Source organism: Pelodiscus sinensis, chromosome 2 (genome assembly GCF_049634645.1).
Source record: "Pelodiscus sinensis isolate JC-2024 chromosome 2, ASM4963464v1, whole genome shotgun sequence".
In the NCBI taxonomy this organism is placed as follows: Eukaryota; Metazoa; Chordata; order Testudines; family Trionychidae; genus Pelodiscus; species Pelodiscus sinensis.
Genome location: NC_134712.1, coordinates 31472744 through 31488723, shown reverse-complemented (window position 1 = coordinate 31488723; position 15980 = coordinate 31472744). Strand labels below are relative to the sequence as shown.

Here is a 15980-nt window from a genome sequence, read left to right as displayed (position 1 = left end):
CATATCATGAATTTATCGGGTGAGCTGAATCTGGCCTAGGGACTGGTCATTTGACACCTCTGAAGATGGATTAATGGCTAGAAAGAACATCAGATCAAGTGATGTCACTGGGATGAGGTACCTAGTACTGTGAGACATCTTATTCCCCTCGCTCCTAGTGGGAGGGAGTCCCTCAAATACTGTCCTCTAGGCAATGCTGGTCCTTATTTTGCCTTGCGGGTTAATATTCCAGTTCCTAAGATCCTTTGAAGTGTTTCCCTGTAGTGTCCAGCCCCCTTACCCACTGAACACTCAAAAAAAATGCCAGGCCTGCTGTCCACCAGTTTTATAAGTAAAAGCAATTTCTTGTCAGTATAGAAGGTGGCAGGGGGACACAAATTAAGAGGGGCTATGTGACCTTTCCACATGATCTTTTATGTAACTACTCCCGCAGCCCAGGAACCCCTTGTTCTTCCCCTCCCATCCTCATCCCATGTTACCTTGGTAGGCATGCAGGCAGTTCTGCTGCTTTCCTCACTCTGCCCCTGCCAGCTGGGAAAGGAGCAGAACTCTTAGCCCCTCCCACTGGTTTTCCATGGAGCTCCATCTCCTCCAGCTCCATAAAGCAGCAGCCCTGCTGTAGGACAGGAGTGGGAGGCAGGCTTTGGGGGACAGGGTTTTCCTCCTTTCCACATGGGGAGTGGCAGTAGGGAAATGAACAAAATGCTCGCAGCTCCTCTGGTTGCTGTACATCTCCCAGTTCCTGCCTCAGCCCTATTCTGTCTCTGGGGGTATGTCTACACTACCCTCCTAATTCGAACTAGGAGGGTAATGTAGGCATACCGCACTTGCAAATGAAGCCCGGGATTTGAATTTCCCGGGCTTCATTTGCATAAGCCGGGTGCCGCCTTTTTGAAATCCGGGCTAGTTCAAACCCCGTGCCGCGTGTAGGCTTCTAATCCGAACTAGCTGTACTCGTGGAATGAGGAGTACAGCTAGTTCGGATTAGGAAGCCTAACCCGAACTAGCTACTCCGTGCCGCGTGTAGCCGCGCGGCACGGGGTTCGAACTAGCCGGGATTTAAAAATGGTGGCACCCGGTTTATGCAAATGAAGCCCGGGAATTCAAATCCCGGGCTTCATTTGCAAGTGCGGTATGCCTACATTACCCAGCTAGTTCGAACTAGCGGGGTTGTGTAGACATACCCTGGGAGAGGCATAAGGATCTTATGCTAAAAGGGGTTTTTGCACGAAAAGGAAACGTCCACACTGATTGTTTTTGTGCAAAAACCCCTTGTGCAAAAACTGCTTGAATATATTATGCAAATGAAGTGTGACAAAATGCTAATCAGCACTTCATTTGCAACTCTCTGCCGGCAAAAGCCGACGGTGTAGACAAAGCCTTACAGTATAAGGGAAGTCTTCCAAGAGTGAGCTTTTCCAAGAGTGAGCTTAGCCCAAAGAGAAGGAGCTAACAAGGACAGTTCCCTACTGACAGATAATGTACCTTGCTTGAAATGTTCACAGTACAGCTATGCTAACAGTACGTGGCACAGTAGCCCTAATGATTGGAGTGCAATAATAAAAGGATTCATTTTTATGTTCATTTCCTGGGGGGCTCTTTGGATCAGTATGTAGAAGAATGGAGGCAAGAGAAAGCATTCTCCCATGATACTCAGGAGTTCTATAGAAGCTGAGCTGGGGGATGGGGAACGGGATGCACAGATCTGAAAGGTTATTTTAGTGAGACAGCACTACGGATGTTTCCTTCTTCTCTTACTGTTAATCTTTTAACATTGACTGATACAAAGGTAGGTTTAACCAAGCAGCATTTTTCCTGACTAATGGGATTTGCTGACACAAAAACATCAGAAAATTGGTCTGCAGTTTAATAATAAGACAGCTGAGTGTGCTTGAAAATATACACTCTGCTTCCTAAATCTTTATGATTAAAAAGGTTCTATTTATTTTAGAGCCCAGGATGGCAGGGATTATGCGGCAGCCAGCAGCCAATCTCGGGGGCAGGCTGGAGTGGTGTGGGCTGTACTGCCTACTAGCGGTTGCTCTGCAGTGCTTGCTGCCCCCCTCTGGTCATTTGTGAGTATAACTGTCTCTCCTCTCATACTCCTTCTATTCTGTTTGATGCAAGACAATCATATTTCATGCACATCCCATTGTCCTGGCACAACTAAACCCTGACCTTGCTTTTAAGTTATGATAAGATTCATAGACAGACACACACACAAACTCTCTAAAATATACAGTAGATAATGCTGCCCACTTCTTGTTTACAGTGTCACTTGAAAGTGAGAACAGGTGTTCACATGGTACTGTTATAGAAGGTGTCTCAAGGTATTTACATTCCAGATGTGCTAAAAATTCATCTGCCCATTCATGCTTCAACCACCATTCCATAGGACATGTGACTCTGCTGAGGATACGTTCTGCTCAATAACGATACAAAACAATGCAGACCAATTCATTTTCATTTTTATCATCTGAGTTGGATGCCACTAGGACAAGTTTGATTTTCTTTTTGGTAGGTTGGATTCTGTAGTTTCTACATTGGGGTGCTGCTTTTTTAAGATACCTAGAAGCATGCTCCACACCTCGTTCCTCTCAGATTTTGAAATGCACTCAAAAGTCTTATACTTTGAGTCAAGTGCTGTAGATATCTTTAGAAATTTCACACTGGTATCTTCTTTGTATTTTGTCAAATCTGCAGAGAAAGTATTTTTTAAATGAATATGTGCTAGGTCATCATCTGAGACTGCTATAACAGGAAATAGTGGAATAATTTCATTGGCCACTGACTGAAGACAGGATACTGGGTTACATGGACTCTTGGTCTGCTCCAGTATGGATGTTCTTATGTTCTAATTGACCTTATCTATATAAATAGAGGAAAATTGTTCCTTAGAATAGGTTTTGTTTTCCGCAACTATATCCACAGCATTGTTTCCCCTGGTATCCATACAGCAGTGGTCTCCAATCTTTCTAAGCACAAGATCACTTTTTAAATTTAAGTGCAATCCAAGATCTACCTCAAACCCAAATGCCTTTGCTCTGCCTCCTTTGTGCCCTTCTCCGAGGCCTTGCCCCTGTTCACTCCATCCTCTCTCCCTCTCCCATCTTCCCTCACTTTCACCAGGCAGGGGCAGCGGGTTATGGTGCAGGCTCTGGTCTTAGATTAAGGGATTTGGAGTGAGAGAGGGGCTCTGAGATGAGCTTGGGGCAGGTATTTGGGGTACTGAAGGGCGTTCTAGGTGCAGGCTCTGAGAGGGTGTTTGGATGCAGGGGTGCTTGAGGCTAGAGCAGGAGTTTGGGATGCAGGAGGGGGTTCATGACTGGGGTAGGGTTTCAGGATGAGGGCTCTGACTGGGCACTGTTTACCATAGGTGGCTCCTGGGTTGTGGTGTAGTGGGACTAAGGCAGGCTCCCCCCTGCCCTGGCCCTGAACGTCTCTCAAAAGCAGCCAGCAAACTCCATCCCAAGCCCTGTTGTGCTCCCTCTCTGCTCTGTGGGAATAGGATACAGGATGGTAGATGGGGCACCTTGACATAAGTGTCCCTCTTCTCTCTCCAATGACCTGCATGGCATGCAGGAGGCTCCCGGGGGTGGGGAGAGACAGCTCCAAGGCAAAGGACAGGAGGTGCACTGCAGTGGGAGAAAGGTCAGGTAATGTGCCAGCACTTCATAGCCTCTTGCCCAAACCAGTCAGGGTCACCTATCAGAGGCTCCAAGATCTACCAGTAGACCCCGATCTACTGGTTGGTGACCACTGCCATAGAGGTACCAAACTATGGACTTAATACATAGAACAGCTTGAAACAAATGGGATACTAAATCACTATCTATAAATATCCTAAGTAACCAATTTGTTTCAAGTCAGGTTTATTTAAAGGCAAAATAATAGAGATTTTTTTTTAAATATAAATTCAAACTACTAATGTGATGCTCACATTCAGTTAGCTACTCTTTGCTACCATTCATTAGACTCAGCCTTTTTGAAATGTTACTCAACCAGTTATTTTTAGTAGTAGCAATGTATTACTGACTCACTGCACAATTTTCCACATTACAATGGATATTTTTATCAAAGAGGATAATTGTTTGAAGAATAAAGAACCATGAAATGTTTTAGCAGACCTTTCATTCAAAAATTTGGCTGATGAAACAGGTGAGCAAAGTAGCATCTCCTTGGAATAAGTGCTCTTAGATGACCTCTTTTGTACATTAGCAAGTTTGTAGCCTAAACTACATAACAATTCATATTCTTACTGCTTTGGTTATTTAAAATCCTGCAACTGGGGACTCTTCTAAAAAGCAGTGTTCTCACTAACAGTGTGACAAAGTTCAATAGCCACAGGCCTTAGCTGATCCTAGAATGCATTTTCTTGAGTGCCACACTTACCAGCCAATATATGATTGTTTGCTCTTTTCTGCATTTGGTCCTATTCTAAATTGGATAAATTTGTTAATATTTAGAAAGCAGTTTGCCAATTTAAGACATTAGGATAAGTGTTATAAATTATTGTTATTGTTTCAATTGCCAATTTTGTTCTCAGATGTGAGAATCAAATTGGCCTCCTGAAAACTTTAAGCCAATGTGAGATTTTTCAAACAGTTAAGATACTTCTGAGCAGATCTTTATCTGATTAAAATTGTCCTTGTTCCACTGGTGTGATGGTCATTTACCTCCGCTGAGGCTCTGCCCCTGTACCCTTACCTCAATTGACAAAGCCACTTTTCTGGTGGTGTATATCCATGACTTCAGTGGAGCTGTGCTAGTAGAGAATTGATCTATTCAATTCATTGGCAAAACATACCTTTAATGTTGCATTTGATGACTTGGCTCAGTTTTCCACATCTTACTACGTATTTTAGAAATGTACATCTGTCTTTCTGTCCATCTGTAAGTCCATTTGTTCAAGAACTCCTCCTAAATGGTAAGAGCTGGGCCCACCAAATTTGATATGCAGCTTCCTCTTCTCGTAACTTAAAGTAGAGTAAGGATTTGGTTGTGCCAAGGTGATGGGATGTGCCTGCAATTTGATTGTTTCTCATATAATAGAAAGGGAGGTGTCTGGTAGGAGGGAGTTATGCCATAGAATGACCACAGAGGGGTAGCAAGGGGCCAGAGATGGGGACCTGGACAGCTATAACCCCAATAGGCCAGCAGGAGGAAGGGTTGGAGAAAGGGACAACTACCTACTATATATTTCAGAGATCTTGTCTGTTTGTGTGTCTGTCTGTGTGCCCGTCTGTCCTCCAGCCAAGACACATATACCCCTCTCCCGATTGTGGCCGCTGCAGTTGCAGCAGTCATGGCTCTTCTCTCCTGGTCCCAAACTGCTGCATTGAGACATTTCTGGGATTATCCTCTCTTTCTGGGTCAGCCTGCACACCCTAACCTCATCCCCACCCCAGATAAATGATTTAAATGAAGAAAAAGAAAACTTATTTGAGTTAAGGTCCTGAGCAACACTAGGTAAATCTTGTCATTTACTATAAAGAATATTGTGCAGTTGTACACGCAAAACTCTAAATCTGGTCCAGAATGTTTGGTGAACAGGGCCAATTTTATTGATTAATTCAATATTTTCATTCATCATCAAGGCGCATCCCAAAAAGACCATAGTAACCTTGCCATTTTAACTGATCTCTAGTTACATTCTTTTACAGTGATCTGGTCGGATGTTCAATTTCTGTCCATCATTGGCAATCTTATTGTGCCACCAGTGTTGCTGATTACACAATCACTAAATTCTTTGCTGATATACACTTCAAACTTAATTCAGTGTTTTTGATTAAGGTCTCTAAATGACTTTTTTTTTTACATTTAACTGAACATATTTTCTGCAAAACCTTTTCTTTAGAAGGCGCAAGATTAGGGGTTTGACTTCTGAGACACAAATCAAAAGATAAGAAAATGGCTCATAAAGGACTGTCTTACTCTTCATAAGCTTCATAGGATGCTTTCATACACCAGCAGTTAGTTTTCATATAAGGGAGCTTGACATTTAGCTTAAGAAAGACTTTTCAACTCTTCATGAATTTCAAAGGAAGATTACTTCTAAGATTAATCAAAAAACAAGAATACTTCTTTTTGTACTTTTTTAAGGAATTAGAAAGAGACGGCAAATAAGATCAGACTACAGATCTTTTGAACAAGAGGAAATGCTAAACTAGACTTATTTTGTCTCCTCTTTAGTATCATTCTCATTGTTTGAACTTTCTTCCTGGTTGACAAAGCCATACTAAGCTGAATGTGTTCCAGGACTCCAGGCAAAGTGCCATTGAGTAACTGAAACCTAAACAAGTTTCATTTTAATCACTTTCACATTGTTTGAAATCAACCTACTGTCTGGAGAGAAATCTATTATTTAAATCCCAGAGACTGGTAGGCTTCTTGACATTGGAAATCCATGATCATTGGTCATTTGTAGGAGTATTTTGTCATTTTTCTGTGTGTTCAAATTTTATACCTTCCACATTAACCATTTTAAACAAAGTGTTAAGATGAGTGAATGAGTTTTAGTGCATGGAAATCACTTAGCTGTATTGATATAAACAAACATACGGAAACCTTACTATTTAGCAGGGAGTTGAACAAAGGATAGTTAAACTGATATTGCCCTATTACAGCTGGCTTTGCAGTCAAGCAGTGTTTTAATCGGGGCTGGATTCAAGAGCGGCTGATCCAGGTGACTGCCTGAGGTTTGGTGCTTGGGGAATGCCAGTCTTGGGGTGCTGTTTTTGTTGTTAGCAACAAAAGGGAAAATAAAATGTCTGAAGTGACATGTTTCAGGTATTCTATAGGCGAATTCATTTTTTACTAATTTCCAAGAGTGTTCTGGACCTTCGTAGAATCTCATGAAACCTACCAGACTTTCTGAGAACTACATTTTCATCAAACTTCTTAGAATGCTACTAGCTATGATGTCATGGTTGTGTAAGTGGTGAGGCATCACCAGTCAGTCAGCAAGATATAAAAATGAAGTGAAGTGAGAGCTCACTTATGATATCGTGAACTTGATTTTGATATATAATTGTGAAAGTGTACCTATGTTTTAAGTCTTGAAGGGTGTAAGTAGGAAGTGAACAAACATATTTAATGAGATGCCCGAGATCTCTATCAAACCCCTACCTATGCAACAATATAAAATAAGTACTATTACATTTTTTTGCAGTGCTTACCACATGTTTGACAACTTTCTATGATGGCAGAACATAGACTTTTTCTCTCCTTAATATTGTCTGTTTTCTCCTGTAGAAAATAAAAGATGCCCTCAAAGAAGCTGTCAGGAGCTCATATAAGAAGCAAAAGGCACAGTTGCAATCTAGTTTACAGCAAGGGGCAAACTTGGTGGGAAAGTATCTGAAACACAACAACATAAACCAAGCTTCAGTAGTGAATTTACAAAGGAGCAGGTGAACAGAGGCTCCAGAGATTTTTTTTTTTTTTTTTTTTTGCATTCTTTTGCACCATGGATCATGGGTCCATTTAAGGTTTAAGCTATCATAAATTGTGGATTTGTTGAAATGTGAAGTCTTTAATTCATGATTTGAGGATGTTAGCTGGTCAGCCAGAGGGTCCATTACAAAGTGGGAGGGGGAGATGAAGTTCTGTGGCCTACAATGTGCAAAAATTCAGATTAAGGTCAGAAGGGATTATCATGATAATCTAAAGTCTATGAGTCTATGGCATAAATGGGCCTAAAGAGTCAAAAATGTTAACATGACCCTGTAACTAGCCAACACAAAACTGTTCTAAACAGAGTTTGAGGTTTGGTATGCAGCAACTTTCACCTACTTAATTTCATGGCAAACACATTTTTAACCTTTTATTAAAAATAGAGAAAAAGGCAGGAAAAACAGTGAAAGCATTTGAAATATAAAATATGAAATAAGGCTTTTATTTTAATCATAATCCTTGTTCTCTTTTCCTTTAACTGGAGATAGATTTTAGAAGGAAACAACCTTGTCTGATGGTAATTACCAACCTTTTGGGAAGGAGTGAAGAAGTTATTTGAGATGAGCTGGAGCAGTTGTTATTGAAATCTGTTTCTGTTTTCAAGAAGACAAACCAAAACAAACACACACAAGGTAGGAGAGAAAAGAACAGCAGTGATAGAAAATGCGACTTTTAGTCTTTGGAGTTGACTCTGACTTACAACCACACTGCTGGAAAAAGAGAGACTCAGCACAGTCTTACCAGCTACACTGAGACCTGTCAAACATGTATCAGAAACAGATTATTTAGGCTATTGCATTTGAGCTGCCTTTGTTTCACAGTCGTACAGCAGTACTGTAAAATACACAGACTTGACAAACTAAGACAGACTCTTATTAGACAGAAGGAAAAAAGAAGAGAGATAGTAAATAGAAGAAATAAAACAGGCAAGGAAAAGGACAGAAAATTTCACATTCCTGAGGGTGGTCAAGAGATAGCTGAAGAGGTGGAAGCGGTGGCATCATCTGGAATCCTCTCTCTGGGCCAGCATGGTCAGGACATCTCTTAAGAGTAAGCCAAACAAGGAACAATGGTGTTACACTGGATTCTGGGGTCCAAGGAGGGAGTGCCGTTAGCAGTCCTGATGGTATAGCTCATTCTTTCCCCTTTTCTTGTCTTTGAGACCACCTAGGTTTTGCATCTTCTCCTTTCCATCAGCCAGATTTAAAAAAAAAAAAAAAAGCATTTTTGAGTTCCCCCAAAAAAGTGTAGGATGAAATAGCTCCCCTTGTCTTATTATTTTATTCTTAAATTAGGCCACATTTCTGACACACTAATTTTGGTCCATTGTTTTTGGTCCAACGCCTTTGTTTACCAAACATTATTTTAATATGGTCTTTGACATATCAGTGGGCCTTTTTCTATAGACTAATTTACTCTTTTTCTTTCCCTTTTGCATTAACATTTAGGCTACGTCTACACTGGCCCCTTTTCCGGAAGGGGCATGTAAATTTCACCAGTCGTCGGAGGGAAATCCGCGGGGGATTTAAATATCCCCCGCGGCATTTAAATAAAAATGTCCGCCGCTTTTTTCCGGCTTTTAAAAAAGCCGGAAAAGAGCATCTACACTGGCCCCGATCCTCCGGAAAAAGTGCCCTTTTCCAGAGGGTCTTATTCCTACTTCAAAGTACCTGCTCCATTATCTTCCCTGGGACAGACGTTAAACTGACCGGTCTGTAGTTTCCTGGGTTGTTCTTATTCCCCTTTTTATAGATGGGCACAATATTTGCCCTTTTCCAGTCTTCTGGAATCTCCCCTGTCTGCCATGATTTTTCAAAAATCATAGCTAAAGGCTCAGATCATAGCTAAAGGCTCCTCTATCAGCTCCTTGAGTATCCTGGGATGCATTTCATCAGGATCTGGTGACTTGCTGACATCTAACTTTCCTAAGTGATTTTTGACTTGTTCTTTGTGTATCCTATCTTCTAAACTTACCCTCTCTCTCTGCTTGTATTCACTACGTTAGGCACACCTCCAGACTTCTCGGTGAAGACCAAAACAAAGAAGTCATTGAGCGTCTCTGCCATTTCCAAGTTTCCTGTTACTGCTTCTCCCTCCTCACTAAGCAGTGGGCCTACCCTGTCCTTGGTCTTCCTCTTGCTTTTAATGTATTTATAAAAGGTCTTCTTGTTTCCCTTTATGCCTGTAGCTAGTTTGATCTCATTTTGTGCCTTTGCCTTTCTAATCTTGCCCCTGCATTCCCGTGTTGCTTGCCTATATTCATCCGTTGTTATTTGTCCTAGTTTCCATTTTTTATATGACTCCTTTTTTATTTTGAGATCATGCAAGATCTCCTTGTTAAGCCAAGCTGGTCTTTTGCCATATTTTCTATCTTTCCTACACATCGGAATTGTTTGCTTTTGGGCCCTTAACAACGTCCCTTTGAAATACTTCCAACTCTCCTCAGTTGTTTTTCTCTTCAGTCTTGCTTCCCATGGGACCTTACCTACAAGTTCTCTGAGCTTATCAAAATCTGCCTTCCTGAAATCCATTACCTCGATTGTGCTGGTCTCCCTTCTACCTTTCCTTAAGAGCATGAACTCTATTATTTCATGATCACTGTCCCCTATACTGTCTTCCACTTTCAAGTTCTCAACTAGTTCTTCCCTATTTGTTAAAACCAAATCCAGAACAGCTTCTCCTCTGGTAGCTTTTTCAACCTTCTGAAACAGAAAGTTGTCTCCAATGCAGTCCAGAAACTTATTGGATAGCCTGTGCCCCGCTGTGTTAGTTTCCCAACATATGTCTGGATAGTTGAAGTCCCCCATCACCACCAAATCTTGGGCTTGCAGTGGTAAATGCTTCTGCCCCTGGTGCCAACTACAGAAAGGCTCTGGACCATCAGCTAATTGTCCCTTGGGGCTCTGAATGGGTTAAATGGGTTAAACTCCCAAAAGTCCCATTACATAACAAAACTTCTGTTCTATCTGAACTGTCCGCCTGCTGTGGATTTACAGGGAGTGCCCCAACCTTTCGTTTGGGCTTGTCTCCCAAACAGCCTCTTACTTGTGCATCCCTCATTCCTGGGGTTGCATTGCAGAAAGGCATAGCTCCATGCCTCTTCTGGGGTAGCCAGTCCTCAAATGAGCCAGGCTCTCTCCTCCTGTTCCCCGCTCCAAACTTGGCTCAGGCTGCAGCTATAGTGTGACAGAGCCAGCTTGGCCCATATGCTTTCTTGAGCCCCTTTTTTGCTGGTGTGTAGCCTTGTAGGGATAACATATTAATGTATTGAAAATGATTCCCCCAAATGGAATTGACTCCCCATAATTTGTTCCCCACAACTTAAAGTGTTTAGATTTATTATTATTATCAGTATTATTATTTAGAATTATTATTATTATTATTATTTGTTAAGATTGTTAAATGTTTAGATTTATAATTATTGTCCCTCTAGAATATAATTTGTTAAGAATATAATATTAGGATTATGTAGCCAGAAATAGCTTCCCCTTCCCCCCCCTCCCCTGTCCCAGGGCTGCTTGAAATTGACATTGCAGAGATACATTGTAACAATGCATTGTCAAGCCACTAACTCTGCTCTGGGAGCCAAGCCCTGTAATTGACTAAGGGCATTGTTACATAATTGACGCCTGTTCTCTTCAAAACAACTGTAACTAACTCAGCACTCAGACAGAGAATGTTTCAAGAAATGCCACCCAGAAACTTGACTTTTTTGTAACTACAACTCTTGAATATGTAAAGTTGTTATTATACGAAATACTGTATGGGAAACATTAATTAGGGAATGTATGTAAGAGAGAGAGAGTGCTTATATGATGAATAAATGGTTCTGAGAGGTGCCAGCCTGAGAATACAGCAACAAAGGGCTGAAGAAGGTGTCAGGTACCAGTGCAACCAAAAGGTGTCAAGTGGAGAAAACCAAGTACTGGAGGTCCACCCGATGAGATCACTGACGAGCACCTGGCAGCCACCCTGAAGACATCAGCATGATGCAGCAATTCCTATAGACTAGCATAGGAAGAAATTCCTATAAGACCTGGATTAAAAACTATGGAATCAGAGTCCAAGGTTCTGCTGCCAGCCCACCAGGAGCTTCAGATGTGCATCTGATCAGGACTTCACTCCCCACTACCATCACTTGTATACAGAATACCTGGCCAGTATTCTGTCACAAGCAACTTCCAGGCTGGTAACTATAACAAATACACAGAACCTGAATGAATGGATGAATGAATGTTTATATGTATAAGGGTTAAGTAGTTAAACAACGTTGTTTGCTTCTATCTTTTCTTTATTTTTTATTATTATCTTTACAATAAATGTGGCTTTTTGCCTTATCCCCCTCATAAGATCCTGCTTGCTTTTATTGGTACAACAGCCTCACAGTCCAATCACAATCCTTTCAAAGGTCAATGACTGGAAGAGAAGGGTTTCAGGCCATCTTAACTTACCACCAAGGGTTTTCTGCTCTTTGTACCCTCCTAACTGCTCGCTCTACTTTGGCAAGCTGATGATCAGAGCTAGAGCTTCCCTGAAACCAGACTCTTTTAAATATAGAGATTTAGAGAGTTCACATAATTCCTTCAACACAGTCAAGGCTACGTCTAGACTACATGCCTCTGTCACCAGAGGCATGTAGATGAGGCTACCAGGCATAGGAAAATGAAGCGGCGAATTAAATAATCACCACTTCATTTAAATTTACATGGCTGCCGTGCTGAGCCGATCAGCTGTTTGTCGGCTCAGCGCAGTAGTCTGGACGCGTGGGTGTCGACATCAAAGGCATTTGTCGACAACCCAGGTATGCCTCCTGGAATGAGGTTTACCTGGGTGGTCGACAAATGCCTTTGATGTTGACACCCGCGTGTCCAGACTACCGCGCTGAGCCGACAAACAGCTGATCGGCTCAGCGCGGCAGCCATGTAAATTTAAATGAAGCAGCGATTATTTAAATCGCCACTTCATTTTCCTATGCATGGTAGCCTCATCTACATGCCTCCGGTGACAGAGGCATGTAGTCATGAATCATGGACCAATTAAAACTACATCCACTAGCAAACCAAGGGCCGTTTTGGTGGGTGGTAGCTGTGTGGATGACAGTTAGAAAAATAATCTATTGAGCTTTGTAGAAAGATTAAGGTTATTATGCCCCAAAGCACATGGTGGGGGTCACTGTTGGAGACAGGACACTTGACTAGATGAATACTGGGTTTGGTTCATTATGGAAAGTTCTGTATTCCAGCAAAGTCATAATCCTTGACAGTGAATAATTCAACAGCATGTTACTTCCAATTCATTTGGGATTGAATTCACCTCAGCAGAAACTGCCTGCAGAAGACCTCAAAACCAGGGCATAACAGGTGCAGAGAGGCCTTCCATGGGTTCTTTGCACATGGTAAATTTCACAGTGCCTTACTGCACCATTCCAGGAGCATTCTGAGAGGAAAAAATGTTGTTCCAGTCTATCTAGCTTCTCTTTAAACTCTGTTATAGTCCTAGCCTTCACAGCCTCCTCTGGCAAGGAGTTCCACAAGTTGACAGAAAGTCCAGCCCTTTCTTCTGTATGCTAATCACACTGCTACCAATACTGGGAAAAACAACACAAATATGACACAGAATACTTGCTGAAAATTCTGTCAAGCTAGTGGTAGTGGCAAGGATGCACTATACATTCGTACATATGGTATGTATCCATAAACTATATTTCCAGGTACAGCTAGTCCACCAATAATACAAGTGCCTATTCCAGTAATAACCAAAACAAATGTACAAGTAGGCCCATTATTTCACTGCCCTAATATGACTGAACATGAAACTGATCCAAATTTTAAACTAAGCTAAGCTGTAAATTCCTCTTAGCCTGCTTTAGTGACTAATTCCATTTTAAACAGTTAAATGAATACAAGGTTTGAAAATAAATTTAACATTAATTATTAAGCAGCACTTTCCAGTGTCTGTAAGAAATCTCATTCCTTCTTGTAAAAATACTTGGGGTACTAGAAACTGGAGCATATTGGTATCATATTTCAGATTTAATTCTGTGAGTGTTGAGTGACACCTCATACAATAGTGAGCAAAACACATTGCTGCAAGCTATAACCAAAATAACCAATCAGAAAAAAAATATTCTCTGAAATCTCAGTGGAAACCATCCCAAAGAAGTGTTTTATTTTGAAAAGTAGCCACTTTGCTTCAAAGTTTATTTGCAGGTCTTTCATTTGTGATCAAACAATTACTGTATACAAGACCTGTGTGTTCCTTAATTCGCAAAACAGGTTTTTTGTGGGGTTTAGGCTTCCAGATTTCAACCAAAGTTTTTGCACTTTTAACTTTTCTCAAGGAGCTTGTGGCGGGGAGGAACAGTGAGAATGAAAACATTTGTTTTTAAAGGTCTGTTAATTGGTGTTTGTTTATTGGCTGTAATGTACACCAGTACTTAATTTCAGCATTGCAAAAAGCATGTCGCAAATTGCAACATTTTGGTGAAATGTTGCCTATTTGTGCAACATTTTCAAAGCATGAACCCAAATACAAAATCTCAAAAAATGTATCCCTAGTATTTATTCAGTATATTGTGGTTTGTCTTTTGACCAAACACTTGGTTATCTTATGCTGGGACAAAAAACCTAATATTTTCAAAATGCCTCAATAATTTAGAATCCTAAGGTATTGTGTCCAGCCAGGGTCACACCAGTGTAAAAGAACCATCCACAATGCTACAACTGCAAACAATTTCCTAATATTACCAGTACTAGATCCTTGAGACTGTGGAAGTGCTGCAACCACTTTTCCAGTAAGAGTTGTTTTCCGTTAAACTTAACTGAGAGTCATGTGAAAACAGCCCTATGGATCTTTCTAGGCTAAGTCACATGGGTTGTGTCTACACTGGCATGAATTTCCGGAACTGCTTAAAACGGAATACTATTCCGTTTTCAGTTTTTCTGGAAAAGGAGCGTCTACATTGGCAGGCTGCTTTTCCAGAAAAGCCCTTTTTCCAGAAAAGCGTCTGTGGCCAATGTAGACATGCTTTTCCGGAAAAGAGCCCTGATCGCCATTTTCGCGATCGGGGCTTTTTTCCGGAAAGGACTACTGGGCTGTCTACACTGGCCCTTTTCCGGAACAGTGTTCCGGAATAAGGATTTATGCCCGAGCGGGAGCAGAACAGTTTTTCCGGAATAGCGGCTGATTTTGTACAGTAGAGCATCATTGCTTTTCCGGAAATTCAAGGGCCAGTGTAGACACAGCCATGTTGTGTTCATCCTGATATAGCTATGAGCAGGATCTAGGCAGTGGCAATGCATAGCAGTCACTCATGCTACAGGGCAGCAAAAGCAAATCACTTAAATTCCGGGGCACTCTCTACATCCTTGCCCTGAAAACTATGAACTCATTGATGCATTTCCGGCTTCCAGGCAATGAATGCTGAAGAAGGTATGTGCCAAGGAACATTCCGTGCTGTCTGTCTTTAGCTCTCCATGAAGACTATATACTCTAAGCTTAAAAGAAAACAGGAAGAATAATTATGGAGCAGCGATTGCAGCAGACTCCATATGGCTAGTATGCAGTTCTCTAAGGCTACGTCTAGACTGCAAGCCTCTTTCAAAAGAGGCTTTTACGAAAGATACTTTCGAAAAAGCTTCTTTCGAAAAAGAGCATCTAGACTGCTATCTCTTCTTTCGAAAAAGTGAGCCGCTTTTTCGAAAGAGAGCACCCAGTCAGTCTGGATGCTCTCTTTCGAAAAAGCCCAGTTTGCATTCAAGAACGCCTTTTTTCGAAAGAGCACTTTTGAAAAAAGGCGTTCTTCCTCGTGAAATGAAGAGTACCACCGTCGAAAGAAAAGCTGCATTCTTTCAATTTAATTTCGAAAGAACGCAGCTATAGTCTAGATGCAGGTGAAGTTTTTTCGAAAAAAGGCTACTTTTTTCGAAAAAACCCTGCAGTCTAGACACAGCCTTATTGTCTTTAGTATGTATTAAGTGAAGTTACCCAACTATGAACACATGCTCCAAAACGTGAAAAGAATTCTTGACTGCTCTGCTTTGCCTTGCAAGTCCTTAGTTCACCCTACTGTTAATAAGTCCATCCCAGACTTGGTGACTTTTCTGCAAGTCTCATAGCCAGCACCATCCAGGTCCAAAACTCAGAATCTAGGGCCAAATCCAAACTTTATTAAAGTCAACAAATATTTCTGTTGACTTCCATGAATTTTGCATTAGACCCACATGACCAAAAAAGAACACCAATATCTAGGCCAGATTTTCAAATGAGGGCATTTTGACACAGAGGCGTGTTGATCACAGGCAACACTGAAAAGGCTGGTTTTTATTAAGATTTTGCAGACATAGACAGATGTTCTTATATCAAAAGCAATTTCACTGGTGGTTTATATTTGCAGCCTATGCTAAATTCCATTATAGTTAAATTATCATGCATGGAAAATTTTCCCATTCAAGATTATTTTCCTATAAGCATTTTGTACTTTACTTTGTATCAGCAGAAAACCTGGCATAGGTTTTGCATATCTA

The 15980-nt window shown here is 41.2% G+C and overlaps 1 long non-coding RNA gene across 4 annotated transcripts in view; it reads left to right on the top strand.

Moving 5' to 3' along the window:
• LOC142826967 (uncharacterized) overlaps nucleotides 1-11932 on the top strand; it is a 30472-nt gene extending 18540 nt beyond the window's left edge. For 2 of the 4 annotated variants that reach the window (XR_012901272.1, XR_012901273.1), the window contains exons 4-5: nucleotides 1952-7412; nucleotides 7944-11932. This is a non-coding gene — a long non-coding RNA (uncharacterized LOC142826967). The remainder of the gene's footprint in view (nucleotides 1-1951; nucleotides 7413-7943) is intronic. The other 2 variants (XR_012901275.1, XR_012901274.1) reach the window with 2 other exon arrangements.
• The last annotated feature ends 4048 nt before the right edge of the window (nucleotides 11933-15980 follow it).